At 38.8% G+C, this 14555-nt stretch overlaps 2 non-coding genes across 2 annotated transcripts; one reads left to right on the forward strand and one right to left on the reverse strand.

Moving 5' to 3' along the window:
- Window positions 1-8411: 8411 nt before the first annotated feature.
- LOC112761777 (small nucleolar RNA R71) lies at window positions 8412-8519 on the reverse strand. Its single transcript, XR_003182154.1, has one exon. It is a non-coding gene; the product is annotated as a small nucleolar RNA R71 (small nucleolar RNA).
- Window positions 8520-14181: 5662 nt separating this feature from the next.
- On the forward strand, window positions 14182-14289 carry LOC112761398 (small nucleolar RNA R71). Its single transcript, XR_003181793.1, has one exon. It is a non-coding gene; the product is annotated as a small nucleolar RNA R71 (small nucleolar RNA).
- The last annotated feature ends 266 nt before the right edge of the window (window positions 14290-14555 follow it).

Below are 14555 nucleotides of genomic sequence, written 5' to 3' on the forward strand. Positions count from 1 at the left end.
GTTTATCAAATCTCCCCACACTTAAACTAAGCATGTCCTCATGCTAAAATCAAGAAAGATGCAAGGGGTATGAACATTTATTCAATGCAAACTGACTAAATGCAATCTATCTATATGCAACCTATTTATATGAATGCAATGGCTCAGTCAAAATAAATCAATCTCCAAGAATACACATGCAAGCACAAGGGCTAAGGCAATAGCAATCAAAGAAAACCACAATTGGATTGAATCGTTGAAATATTTTACAAACTTGCAAGAAAAGATGATCATGGGTGGAAACATGTAATTGAGTGATCGAACCCTCGCTGGATGTGTATCCGCTCTAGGCACTCAAGTGTATGGGGTTGATTCACTCGATTCTCCCTAATCATGCTTTCCAATATTTGTTTTTCATCTAACAATCAACAATTACTTTATGCATGCATACAAATATCATGAGGCCTTTCCCATAGGTTGTAATGGGACTAGGGTTAAGGTAGGGTGCATATGGTCAAGTGAGCTTGAAATTTGAATCTTTGATTAACTTAAGCTTCTCACCTAACTATGACAACCTATACAATTCTAAACAAACCTAACTACCCATTCTTCACTTTTCCACACACTCATACGTTCTCTTTTTTTTTATCACTACCCATATGCATTGATTTTTATTGAACTTTGAACTTTGGGACATTTTTGTCCCCTTTTTATTGCTTTTCTTTTTCTTTCTTTTCTATATATTTTCTTTTTCTTCTTTTATATATATATATATATATATTTTCTTTTTGTTTTTCTCATTTTTTTTTCAAACTAAAATATATACAAGAACATCAATGCATATGGTTTACACATGATTAATACATGAGTATGTACCCAATTCCCAAGATTTTTCAACAAAAACGTAAACACACTTTTATCTCTACCCAATGTTCCTAACTTTTCCAAAATCAAATGATGAACACTCTCACTAGCCTAAGCTAATCAAAGATCCAAACTAAGGACATTTATTGTTTTTCACTTAGGCTTGTAATGTGCTACAATTAAGAACAAATGGGTTAAGCATAGGCTCAAAATTGGCTAACAATAGAAGATAAAAGGTAGGCTATTTGGGTAAGTGAGCTATTTGAACAATGGCCTCAATCATACAAATGCATGTATACACAAAATAATGGACATAAAGAATCAAACAAATCAAGGATTACAATCATAGGAAGAGAATAATGCACACAAGAAGGAAAGTAAGTGGTTATGTATGATGTAACCACACAATTAAGGCTCAAAATTTACATGCTTGTGTTTTTAGCTCAAAACATGATCCACAAAGTATATAATTCAAGCAAGTTCTAAAAAAAAATTTTTCAATCAATTGGGGTGCCCGGGGTGCCCTATAGATAAAATCCTTGGAAAATATCATGATTTTGACTAAGATTAATATATACATATGCAAAATGAGAAAACGCAACTAAAAATCCTAAAATGAAATACAAAAGTGTTGGGATTAGAAACTTGTTTCCCAAAAATGCCGAGTGGTCGAACGACCTCCCCACACTTAAAAGTTTGCACCGTCCTCGGTGCACTAAATGAGCAAGGGGGTACGGCGACTCTCCGAGTTGCCACCTTCATCTGGTAGGTCAACCGATTGCTGCGTGTTCTTCCTCTCGCTTCTATTTTTGCTTATGGTGCATCGATCATGATAAAAAAAATAAACACCGTAAGATGAAAACATACAAAAGCTAGGAAGCGTGAATTGTTGGAATGAGGTGAATCACTAGAATTGAGTGAGTGAATTGGTGTGACATTGATGAAAGATAGGTGTGTGGGTTCTAAAATTGCGCGCGGTTTAGAATACACACACACACTAGTACAAAAAGTTATGTCACAATTACACAAAAGAAAACATGCACTTCACTCATTCTAGTGTGCTTGAGATACTTTAAAATACTCATAGGCTAAAACAACCCAACAAGTAGTGAAGAAGCATAAAAGCATTCAAGCAAAAATCAAGCAATTATGAAATTGGATAATGCATGGACATTGATTGATGTGTAAGTAAATTTGATGAACAAAATGGTATAGAGAGCTCACACATCAAATAATGACACATATTGAAGTTGTTGCAACACCTAAGTGACATAGAGTTGAAACACATGGATGCTATGGAACTTAGGAAAAAGGATATAGAAGTCAAAAATCAATCACATAGCAAGCATGGTCCACAAAGCTTGAAAAGCTCAAAAATATGTCATTAGGTAAGCTTTCGATCCAATTTCTCAATTCCACAATCTCAATGCATGAAATAGGTGATGATCAATTAGAATAAGCATCCTAAAAAAATGCATTGATAATGTACAATTGCCTAACAATAGATGATGAATGCATGGTGGCCAAAACATGCAATTCAAAGAGTTAAGATGCATGAAGGCAATGTACCATGTACTTGGTAAACATAAAAAATTCCAAACCCAATAACCAAATACACCCTCAACAAAGAAATCCAACAATGACAATTAACTATAATGATGTTAAGATAACATCCTATTAGTACTAAGCAGCAGTAAATAGTAGACAAGATTAGTAATCCAACACTTATAATGAAAAACAAAAATTAAACTAACTAACTAAAAGAAATGGTGTTACATGGTGTTTGGTAGTGTTGGATGATGTTTGAAAGGTGGAAAGAAAAAAAGAGAAAAGAGAAGAAGGAAAGGAATGGAAAGAAGAGAAGAAAAGAAGGTGGGTGAAACAGAGCAATCCACGCGTGCGCATCATGTGCACGTAAGCGTGGATTGATGAAATGGAAGCGACGCGTACGCGTGCATGGCAAAGCAGAGAGTCGATGCGTACGCGCAAGGTACGCGTGCGCGTGCCCTGGGGCACAAAGTTGGCACACTTCAGGCACAACTCTCGGGTGAATGTATGGGAAGTGGAAAAATTCAATCCACGTATACGCATACATGACGCGTGCGCGTGGATGGTCGAAATGGCTTGACTCACGTGTACGCATGAAGCACGCGTGTGCTGGATGGTGCTCTGTTTTTCAAAATTTTTCTATGTTTTTACACCAAAGCAAGCATTCCAAACCTCCAAACAGCTACCAAAACATCATAAAACCTTATTTAACCTACTAGATTCCCAAATAAACTCAACTAAGCAATCAAAACAAGGAATTAAACCTATTTTACCAATATATACAAAAGAGAAAAAGGAAAGAGTTTACCATGGTGGGTTGTCTCCCACCTAGCACTTTTGTTTATTGTCCTTAAGTTGGACTTATGGGGATCTCCTCATCAAGGTGGCTTGTGCTTGAATCCATCCTTGAACATCCACCAATGCTTGGACTTCCATTGTGCTTCATCATTCAAATTTAATAACTCCAAGCTTTGATGGAGTTCTTCACAAACCATAGGCTCCCAAAGTTGATCTTCCAAATGCGATCCAGGATCCCACACTTTGTTTTCACACCCGTCTTTGAGTTGATCATGGTGATTTCCTCTGGGTGGCAAGAGAGATGAATTCTGAAGAAGGCACCAAACTACCCTCCTAGACCCATCCAATTGAGCACTACACCAATTCATGCTCCTCAATTTTGAGCTTTTCACCATAATGAGCCTAGACTTACAACGCCAACCACTAAACATCCTCCTCTTACGCTTAATTCCACAAAGCACCCTAAGTTGGTCATCCGTCTCAAGCAAACCATATTCAAGTGGGATAATAAAGCTAAGAGTTAGAAGTTTTACCCACTCAAATGAAGGAATAGATGACAACCTAGGTGGAGGAATTCCCAATGATCTTGACAAGGCGTGCTCCACTCCCGTCCATCCTCTTCTAGAGGCTTCCACCACTTGGCAAGGTTTTTCAAGTTCTACCTCTTGCCAAGCTTCCTCAAGTTCACATTCTTCTTCACCAAGTTCTTCTACCTCTTCCACATCACTCTCATCATAGATAGGAGGCTTAGTGAAGTATACCTCATCATCAATTCCAAGCATATTGGGGAAGGACTCATTAAGCTCAAAAGGATCATATGTTGATTCGGAATCATCATAAATAGGAGGGCTTGTTGCTTGGAACACTTCTTCCAATTCTCCAATCACATTGTTCCTTGAAGGTTGTGCACTCTCCTCCTCAACATCAACTTCGAACTCCATGGAAGAAGGCTCTTCAATTTGTGATTCCTCTATGTACTCAACATATCCTAAAGCTCCAACCACGACTTCCTTTTGTTCAATAATCTCTACATCCTCCTCTTGTTGCATTTCTTGCTTTAACTCCTCTTCCTCACCTTGGAGCTTCAAAGTCACTCCCTTACTAAGCTCTTTGGTTGCTTCTCCATATTCAACAATAGGAGTTCTTTGATCGCATAGGCTTAGGCGGGATGAGACTATGTTACCAATGGCTTCTACCATGATAGCCATCTTAGCTCTCAACTCCTTAAACTTCTTTTCATCCTCCTCGTGTTGCCTTAAGATATAAGATTCAAGATCTCTTAAGTCTAGCGTGAGGGCTTCATCGGGAGGTGGTGGTGGAAGAGAGGGTTCATTGTTTGAGGGAAGGTTGTTGTAATTAGAAGGTGGTTCATGTTGGTGAAATTCTTGAGGTGGTGTGTATGAACTTTGTGGTTCTTGGGAGTATTGGTGTGGGAATGGTGGTGGCTCTAAGCATGGTTGATATGGTGGTTGGTATGTGATGAGCGGATAATTTATACGCTTTTTGGCATTGTTTTTAGTATATTTTTAGTATATTTTAATTAGTTTTTATTATATTTTTATTAGTTTTTATTTAAAAATTATATTTCTGGACTTTACTATGAGTTTGTGTGTTTTTCTGTGATTTTAGGTATTTTCTGGCTGAAATTGAGGGACCTGAGCAAAAATCTGATTCAGAGGCTGAAAAAGGACTGCAGATGCTGTTGGATTCTGACCTCCCTGCACTCAAAGTGGATTTTCTGGAGCTATAGATGTCTAATTGGCGCGCTCTCAATTGCTTTGGAAAGTAGACATTCTGGGCTTTCCAGAAATATATAATAGTTCATACTTTGCTCAAGATTTGATGGCCCAAACAGGCGTTCCAAGTCAGCTCAAGAATTCTGGCGTTTAACTCCAAAACTGGCACAAAAGTTGGAGTTAAACGCCCAAACTGGCACAAAAGCTGGCGTTTAACTCCAAGAAAATTCTCTACATATGGAAGCTTCAATGCTCAGCCCAAGCACACACCAAGTGGGCCCAGAAGAAGATTTCTGCATTAATTACTGATTTCTGTAACCCTAGGCTACTAGTTTTCTATAAAAAGGACCTTTTGCTATTGTATTTATACACATCTTGGGACGTTTAGTCCATAGACCTTTGAGGCTGGCCATTCGGCCATGCTTACACTATTTGTTCTTATGTATTTTCAATGGTGGAGTTTCTACACACCATAGATTAAGGTGTGGAGCTCTGCTGTTCTTCATGAATTAATACAAAGTACTATTGTTTTTCTATTCAACTCAAGTCTATTTCTTCTCCAAGATATTCATTCGTTCTTCAACTTGATGAATGTGATGATCCGTGACACTCATCATCATTCTCACCTATGAACGCGTGACTGACAACCACTTCCGTTCTACATGCAAACAAGCTTGAATGCATATCTCTTGGGTTTCTAATCTAAGATTGGAACCTTCGTGGTATAGGCTAGAATTAATGGCAGTCATTCCTGAGATCCGGAATGTCTAAACCTTGTCTGTGGTATTCTGAGTAGGATCTGGGAAGGAATGACTGTGACGAGCTTCAAACTCGCGATTGTGGGGCGTGTGACAGACGCAAAAGGATCAATGGATCCTATTCCGACATGATCGAGAACCGACAGCTGATTAGCCGATGTTGTGACAGAGCATCAAGACCATTTTCACTGAGAGGATGGGATGTAGCCATTGACAACGGTGATGCCCAACATAAATCTTGCCATGGAAAGGAGTATAAATGATTGGAAGAAGGCAATAGGAAAGCAGAGGTTCAAGGGGAACAAAGCATCTTCATACGCTTATCTGAAATCCACCAATGAATTACATAAGTATCTCTATCTTAATTTTATGTTTATTTTCATCACCTTAAACTCCATAACCATTTGAATCTGCCTGACTGAGATTTACAAGATGACCATAGCTTGCTTCAAGCCGACAATCTCCGTGGGATCGACCCTTACTCACGTAAGGTTTATTACTTGGACGACCCAGTGCACTTGCTGGTTAGTTGTGCGGAATTGTGACAAAGTGTGATTCATGTTTGAGAGCTCCAAGTCTTTGGCGCCATTGTTGATGATCACAACTTCGTGCACCAAGTTTTTGGCGCCGTTGCCGGGGATTGTTCGAGTTTGGACAACTGACGGTTCATCTTATTGCTTAGATTAGGTATCTTTTCTTCAGAATTTTTAAGAATGAATTCTAGAGTTTCAAGGTGATGTTCCCACCATCACAAAAGCTGATTGATTCTCATCAATTTAGCTATTGAATGTAATGTCCTGCTGAAGCTTGGCCAAACATGTCTAATCCTTTTTAGACTGAAGCTTTAGACTAACATTGCATGATTCCTGGAATTCTTATTAAAAGTTTTGATTCTCTTTATTTTCTTTTCTATATAATTTTCGAAAATAATACAAAAAAATTTATAAAACCATAAAAATCAAAAATATTTTATGTTTCTTGTTTGAGTCTAGTATCAATTTTTAAGTTTGGTGTCAATTGCATGACTTTCTTCTTCTTGCATTTTTCGAATTTATACATATTGTTCTTCATTGATCTTCAAGTTGTTCTTGATGATTTCATTGCTCTGATCTTTAAATTCTCTTGTTTCGTGTGTCTTGTTGTTTCTTACATGCATTTTTAAATTGTTATTGTCCTTAGTATACAAAATTTCTAAGTTTGGTGTCTTACATGCATTGTTTATTTGATCTTAGTTGCATTTTTATTGATTCTCATCATAAAAAATTCAAAAAAAAATTTTAAAAAACTATGTCTTTTCAAGTCAATAATACAGAGAATTGAAGATTCAGAACATTCAGCAGAGGAATCAAACAGAAAAAGCTAGGCGTTCAAAACGCCCAGTGAAGAAGGAAACTGGCGTTTAAACGCCAGCCAGGGTACCTGGCTGGGCGTTTAACGCCCAAAAAGGTAGAGATTTGGGCGTTAAACGCCAGAATGGGCACCATTCTGGGCGTTTAACGCCAGGATGACACTAGAGGAAAGATTTTGTTTTTAATTCACATTTTTTTCAAGTTTTCATAATTTTTCAAAATCAAATCTTTTTCAAATCATATCTTTTCAATCATATCTCTTTCAAAATCAAATTCTTTCCATTTTATATTTATTTTTACTATTTTCAAAAATCCTTGCTTCGATTCAAGATTTACTTCAAAAATTTTCAAGTTGTTACTTGCCTATTAAGAAAGGATCAAAATTTTAAATCTTAGAATCATATCTTTTAATTTCTTTTTAATCAAGTAATCAACTTTAGTTTTAAAACTTTCTCTTTTTAATTCGATTTTCAATCATATCTTTTCAATCACACCCTTTTTCAAAATTAATTTTCAATCATATCTTTTTAATTTCTGATTTCAAAATATTTTTCAAAAATCACTTGATTTCTTTCTCAATCTTAGTTTTCGAAAATCAATTACCAAATTTTCAAAATCTCTTACTCTAATTTCGAAAATTTCTTCCCCTCTTCTCACATCCTTCTATTTAAAGGACTAACACTCCTCCTCAAGGTGCAATTCGAACCCTATTTCTTTAATAAGTTCGAATTCTCTCATCTCTACCTCCTCCTTCTATTCTTCTTTTCCTCTGACACTACAAGGAATCTCTATACTGTGACATAGAGGATTCCATACTTTCTTGTTCTCTTCTCTTTCATATGAGCAGGAACAAAGATAAAGGCATACTTGTTCAAGCTGATCCTGAACCTGAAAGGACCTTGAAGAGAAAGCTAAGAGAAGCTAAAGCACAATTCTCTTTAGAGGGCCTAACAGAGCTTTTCAAGGAAAAAGAAACAATGGCAGCCGAAAATAACAATGCCAACAATGCAAGGAAGGTGCTTGGTGACTTTACTGCACCTACTCCTGATTTCTATGGGAGAAGCATCTCTATCCCTGCCATTGGAGCAAACAACTTTGAGCTTAAGCCTCAATTAGTTTCTCTAATGCAACAGAATTGCAAGTTTCATGGACTTCCATTGGAAGATCCTCATCAGTTCTTAGCTGAGTTCTTGCAAATCTGTGACACTGTCAAGACCAACGGGGTTGACCCTGAAGTCTACAGACTTATGCTCTTTCCTTTCGCTGTAAGAGACAGAGCTAGAACATGGTTGGATTCACAACCTAAGGAAAGCCTGAACTCTTGGGAAAAGCTAGTCAATGCCTTCTTGGCAAAGTTCTTTCCACCTCAAAAATTGAGTAAGCTTAGAGTGGAAGTCCAAACCTTTAGACAGAAGGATGGTGAGTCCCTCTATGAAGCTTGAGAAAGATACAAGCAATTGATCAGAAGGTACCCTTTTGACATGCTTTCAAAATGGAGCATCATTGATATTCTCTATGATGGTCTGTCTAAACTATCCAAGATGTCATTGGATAGCTCTGCTAGAGGATCTCTTCATCTGAAGAAGACGCCTGCAGAAGCTCAAGAACTCATTGAAATGGTTGCAAATAACCAATTCATGTACACTTCTGAAAGGAATCCTGTGAATAATGGGACAACTCAGAAGAAGGGAGTTCTTGAGATGGATACTCTGAATGCCTGGTGCGCAGAAATTGTGATTACACTTTGATTATGTAAAATTCATCGCTCTTTCTTTCCCTGGCAATGGCGCCAAAAACATGATGCCAATACCATGGTTCACAACTTCGCACAACTAACCAGCAAGTGCACTGGGTCGTCCAAGTAATACCTTATGTGAGTAAGGGTTGAATCCCACGGAGATTGTTGGTATGAAGCAAGCTATGGTCACCTTGTAAATCTCAGTCAGGCGGATATAAAATAGTAATGGAGTTTTCGAAAATAATTAATAAAATAGGGATAGAAATACTTATGTAAATCATTGGTGAGAATTTCAGATAAGTGAATAGAGATGCTTTTGTTCCTCTAAACCTCTGCTTTCCTGCTATCTTCATCCAATCAGTCTTACTCCTTTCCATGGCTGGCTTTATGTGATGAATCACCATTGTCAATGGCTACTTTCGGTCTTCTCTCGGGAAAATGATCCAAATGCCCTGTCACGGCACGGCTAATCGTCTAGAGGCATCACCCTTGTCAATGGTTACATCCTATCCTCTCAGTGAAAATGGTCAACGCACCCTGTCACGGCACGGCTATTCATCTGTCGGTTCTCGATCATGCTGGAATAGGATTTACTATCCTTTTGCGTCTGTCACTACGCCCAGCAATCACGAGTTTGAAGCTCATCACAGTCATTCAATCATTGAATCCTACTCGGAATACCACAGACAAGTTTAGACTTTCCGGATTCTCTTGAATGCCGCCATCATTCTAGCTTACACCACGAAGATTCTGATTAAGAGATCTAAGAGATACTCATTCAGTCGAAGGTAGAACGGAAGTGGTTGTCAGGCACACGTTCATAGGGAATGATGATGATTGTCACATTCATCACATTCAGATTGAAGTTCGAATGAATATCTTAGAAGCGAAATAAGATGAATTGAATAGAAAACAGTAGTACTTTGCATTAATCTTCGAGGAACAGCAGAGCTCCACACCTTAATCTATGGAGTGTAGAAACTCTACCGTTAAAAATACATAAGCGAAGGGTCCAGGCATGGCCGAATGGCCAGCCCCTCTGATCTAAGAACCAGGCGTCCAAAGATGTCTAATACAATAGTAAAAGGTCCTATTTATAATAAACTAGCTACTAGGATTTACAGAAGTAAGTAATTGATGCATAAATCCACTTCCGGGGCCCACTTGGTGTGTGCTTGGGCTGAGCTTGAAGTCTGCACATGGAGAGGTCATTCTTGGAGTTGAACGCCATCTTTTGTGCCAGTTTGGGCGTTGAACTCCACTTTGCAACTTGTTTCTGGCGCTGGACGCCAGAATTGGGTAGAGAGTTGGCGTTGAACGCCAGTTTGCGTCATCTAAACTAAGGCAAAGTATGGACTATTATATATTGCTGGAAAGCCCTAGATGTCTACTTTCCAACGCAATTAGAAGCGCGCCATTTTAAGTTCTGTAGTTCCAAAAAATCCATTTTGAATGCAGGGAGGTCAGAATCCAACAGCATCAGCAGTCCTTCTTCAACCTCTGAATCTGATTTTTGCTCAAGTCCCTCAATTTCAGCCAGAAAATACCTGAAATGACAGAAAAACACAAAAACTCATAGTAAAGTCCAGAAATGTGAATTTAACATAAAAACTAATGAAAGCATCCCTAAAAGTAACTAGATTCTACTAAAAACACACTAAAAACAATGCCAAAAAGCGTATGAATTATCCGCTCATCACAACACCAAACTTAAATTGTTGCTTGTCCCCAAGCAACTGAAAATCAAAGAGGATAAAAAGAAGAGAATATACTCTAAATTCCAAACTATCAATGAAACATAGCTCCAATCAGATGAGCAGGACTTGTAGCTTTTTGCCTCTTGAATAGTTTTGGCATCTCACTTTATCCATTGAAGTTCAGAATGATTGGCATCTATAGGAACTCAGAGTTCAGATAGTGTTATTGATTCTCCTAGTTCAGTATGATGATTCTTGAACACAGCTATTTTATGAGTCTTGGTCGTGGCCCTAAGCACTTTGTTTTCCAGTATTACCACCGGATACATAAATGCCACAGACACATAATTGGGTGAACCTTTTCAGATTGTGACTCAGCTTTGCTAAAGTCTCCAATTAGAGGTGTCCAGGGTTCTTAAGCACACTCTTTTTTTTTTTTTGCTTTGGACCTTGACTTTAACCGCTCAGTCTCAAGTTTTCACTTGACACCTTCACGCCACAAGCACATGGTTAGGGACAGCTTGGTTTAGCCGCTTAGGCCAAGATTTTATTCCTTTAGGCCCTCCTATCCACTGATGCTCAAAGCCTTGGGATCCTTTTTACTACCCTTGCCTTTTGGTTTTAAGGGTTATTGGCTTTTTGCTCTTGCCTCTTGGTTTTAAGAGCTTTTGGCTTTTTCTGCTTGCCCTTTTCTTTTTCTTTCTATATATTTTTTTCGCCTAAATTTTTTTTTTTCTGCAAGCTTTGTTCTTTGCTGCTTTTTCTTGCTTCAAGAATCATTTTTATGATTTTTCAGATTATCAAATAACATGTCTCCTTATCATCATTCTTTCAAGAGCCAACATATTTAACATTCTTAAACAACAACTTCAAAAGACATATGCACTGTTCAAGCATTCATTCAGAAAACAAGAAGCATTGTCACCACATCAATATAATTAAACTAAGTTCAAGGATAAATTCGAAACTCATGTACTTCTTGTTCTTTTGAATTAAAACGGTTTTTATTTAAGAGAGGTGATGGATTCATAGGACATTCATAACTTTAAGACATAGTTACTAACTACTAATGATCATGTAATGAAGACACAAACATGGATAAGCACTTAACATAGAAAACAAAAAACAGAGAAAGTAAGAATAAGGAATGAGTCCACCTTAGTGATGATGGCGTTTCCTTCTTGAGGAACCAATGATGTTCTTGAGCTCTTCTATGTCTCTTCCTTGCCTTTGTGGCTTGATTCCTAGTGATTTTTGGTATTTCTATCCTCAGTTGCTTCCAATAACTATGTGGAGGTAAGTGCATCCCCTGAGGTATCTCAGGGATTTCTTGATTTGCAGCCACATGTTCTACCACTGAGCTATAGATCCTTTACATACTTGTTTTATCACACCAAACTTAGAATGTTGCTCGCCCTCGAGCAAAAGAAGAAGGAATAGATGAAGAAGAAGAAGATGTGGAAAAAAAACTAGGATTATGAGGAAGGAATGTGGGGATCCTGTGGGGTCCACAGATCCTGAATTGATCCTGTGAGGTCCACAGATCTTGAGGTGTCAAGGCATTTACATCCCTGCACCAATTTAGGCATGCAAAATGCCCTTGCACACAACTCTGGGCGTTCAGCGCCAGGTTGGTGCCCATTTTGGGCGTTCAACGCCCATTTGTTGCCCATTTCTGGCGTTGAACGCCAGAACCATGCTTGTTCTGGGCGTTCAGCGCCAGCTCTTCTCCAGGGTGCATTTCTGGCGTTCAACGCCCAGACACTGCCCATTTTGGGCGTTCAACGCCAGAACCATGCTCTGTTCTGGCGTTGAACGCCAGGCAGGTGCTTCCTCCAGGGTGTGATTTTTCTTCTGCTGTTTTTTATTCCGTTTTCAATTTTTATATTTATTTTGTGACTCCACATGATCATGATCCTATAAAGACATATAACTAAGAAAAATATAGTTAGATAAATAAAAATTGGGTTGCCTCCCAACAAGCGCTTCTTTAATGTCAATAGCTTGACAGTGGGCTCTCATGGAGCCTCACAGATGTTCAGAGCATTGTTGAGACCCTCCAACACCAAACTTAGAGTTTGGATATGGGAGTTCAACACCAAACTTAGAGTTTGGTTGTGGCCTCCCAACACCAAACATGGAGTTTGATTGTGGGGGCTTTGGTTGACTCTGCTTTGAGAGAAGCTTTTGATGCTTCCTCTCCATGGATGCAGAGAGAGATCCTTGAGTTGTAAATACAAGGTTGTCCTTATTCAATTGAAGGATCAATTCTCCTCTGTCCACATCAATCACAGCTCTTGCTATGGCTAGGAAAGGTCTTTCTAGGATGATGGATTCATCCTCTTCCTTTCCAGTATCCAGGACTATGAAATCAGCAGGGATGTAAAGGCCTTCAACCTTTACTAACACGTCCTCTACTTGTCCATAAGCCTGTTTTCTTGAATTGTCTGCCATCTCTAATGAGATTTTAGCAGCTTGCACCCCATAGATTCCCAGTTTCTCTATTACAGAGAGGGGCATGAGGTTTATTCCTGAACCAAGGTCACACAGAGCCTTAAAGATCATGGTGCCTATGGTACAAGGTATTATGAACTTTCCAGGATCCTGTCTCTTCTGAGGCAATGTCTATTGATCCAGATCACTTAGTTCATTGGTGAACAAGGGAGGTTCATCTTCCCAAGTTTCAATACCAAATAATTTGGCATTCAGCTTCATGATTGCACCAAGAAACTTAGCAGTTTGCTCTTCAGTAACATCCTCATTCTCTTCATAAGAGGAATACTCATCAGAGCTCATGAAGGGCATAAGGAGGTTCAATGGAATCTCTATGGTCTCTAGATGAGTCTCAGATTCCTTTGGTTCCTCAGAGGGAAACTCCCTATTGATCACTGGACGTCCCAGGAGGTCTTCCCCCTTGGGATTCACGTCCTCTCCTTCCCTTACAGGTTCGGCCATGGTCCTTATGTCAATGGCCTTGCACTCTCCTTTTGGATTCTCTTCTGTATTGCTTGGGAGAGTACTAGGAGGGATTTCAGTGATCCTTTTACTCAGCTGGCCCACTTGTGCTTCCAAATTTCTAATGGAAGACCTTGTTTCATTCATGAAACTTACAGTGGCCTTGGATAGATCAGAGACTAAGTTTGCTAAATTAGAAGTATTTTGTTCAGAGTTCTCTGTCTGTTGCTGAGTGGATGATGGAAAAGGTTTATTATTGTTAAACTTGTTTCTTCCACCATTATTAAAGCCTTGTTGAGGCCTTTGATCCTTCCATGAGAGATTTGGATGATTTCTCCATGATGGGTTATAGGTGTTTCCATAAGGTTCACCTAAGTAATTCACCTCTGCTATTGCAGGGTTTTCAGGATCATAAGCTTCTTCTGCATAAGAAGCCTCTTGAGTACTGTTGGATGCAGCTTGCATTCCATTCAGACTCTGAGAAATCATATTGACTTGCTGAGTCAATATTTTGTTCTGAGCCAACATGGCATTCAGAGTATCAACTTCAAGAACTCCCTTCTTCATAGGCGTCCCATTACTCACAGGATTCCTCTCAGAAGTGTACATAAACTGGTTATTAGCAGCCATGTCAATGAGTTCTTGAGCTTCTGCAGGCGTTTTCTTTAGGTGAATGGATCCACCTGTAGAAGTATCCAATGACATCTTTGATAGCTCAGATAAACCATCATAGAATATATCCAGGATGGTCCATTCTGAAAGCATGTCAGAAGGACACTTTTTGGTCAACTGTTTGTATCTTTCCCAAGCTTCATAGAGGGATTCACCTTCTTTCTGTCTGAAGGTTTGAACATCCACTCTAAGCTTGCTCAGCTTTTGAGGAGAAAAGAACTTGGCTAAGAAAGCTGTGACCAGCTTATCCCAAGAGTTCAGGCTGTCTTTGGGTTGAGAGTCCAACCACACTCTAGCTTTGTCTCTTACAGCAAAAGGAAAAAGCATGAGCCTGTAGACTTCAGGATCTACTCCATTAGTCTTAACAGTATCACAGATCTACAAGAATTCAGTTAAAAACTGAAAAGGATCTTCAGATGGAAGTCCATGAAACTTGCAGTTCTGCTGCATCAGAGAAACTA

Source organism: Arachis hypogaea, chromosome 16 (assembly GCF_003086295.3).
Source record: "Arachis hypogaea cultivar Tifrunner chromosome 16, arahy.Tifrunner.gnm2.J5K5, whole genome shotgun sequence".
Classification (NCBI taxonomy): Eukaryota; Viridiplantae; Streptophyta; class Magnoliopsida; order Fabales; family Fabaceae; genus Arachis; species Arachis hypogaea.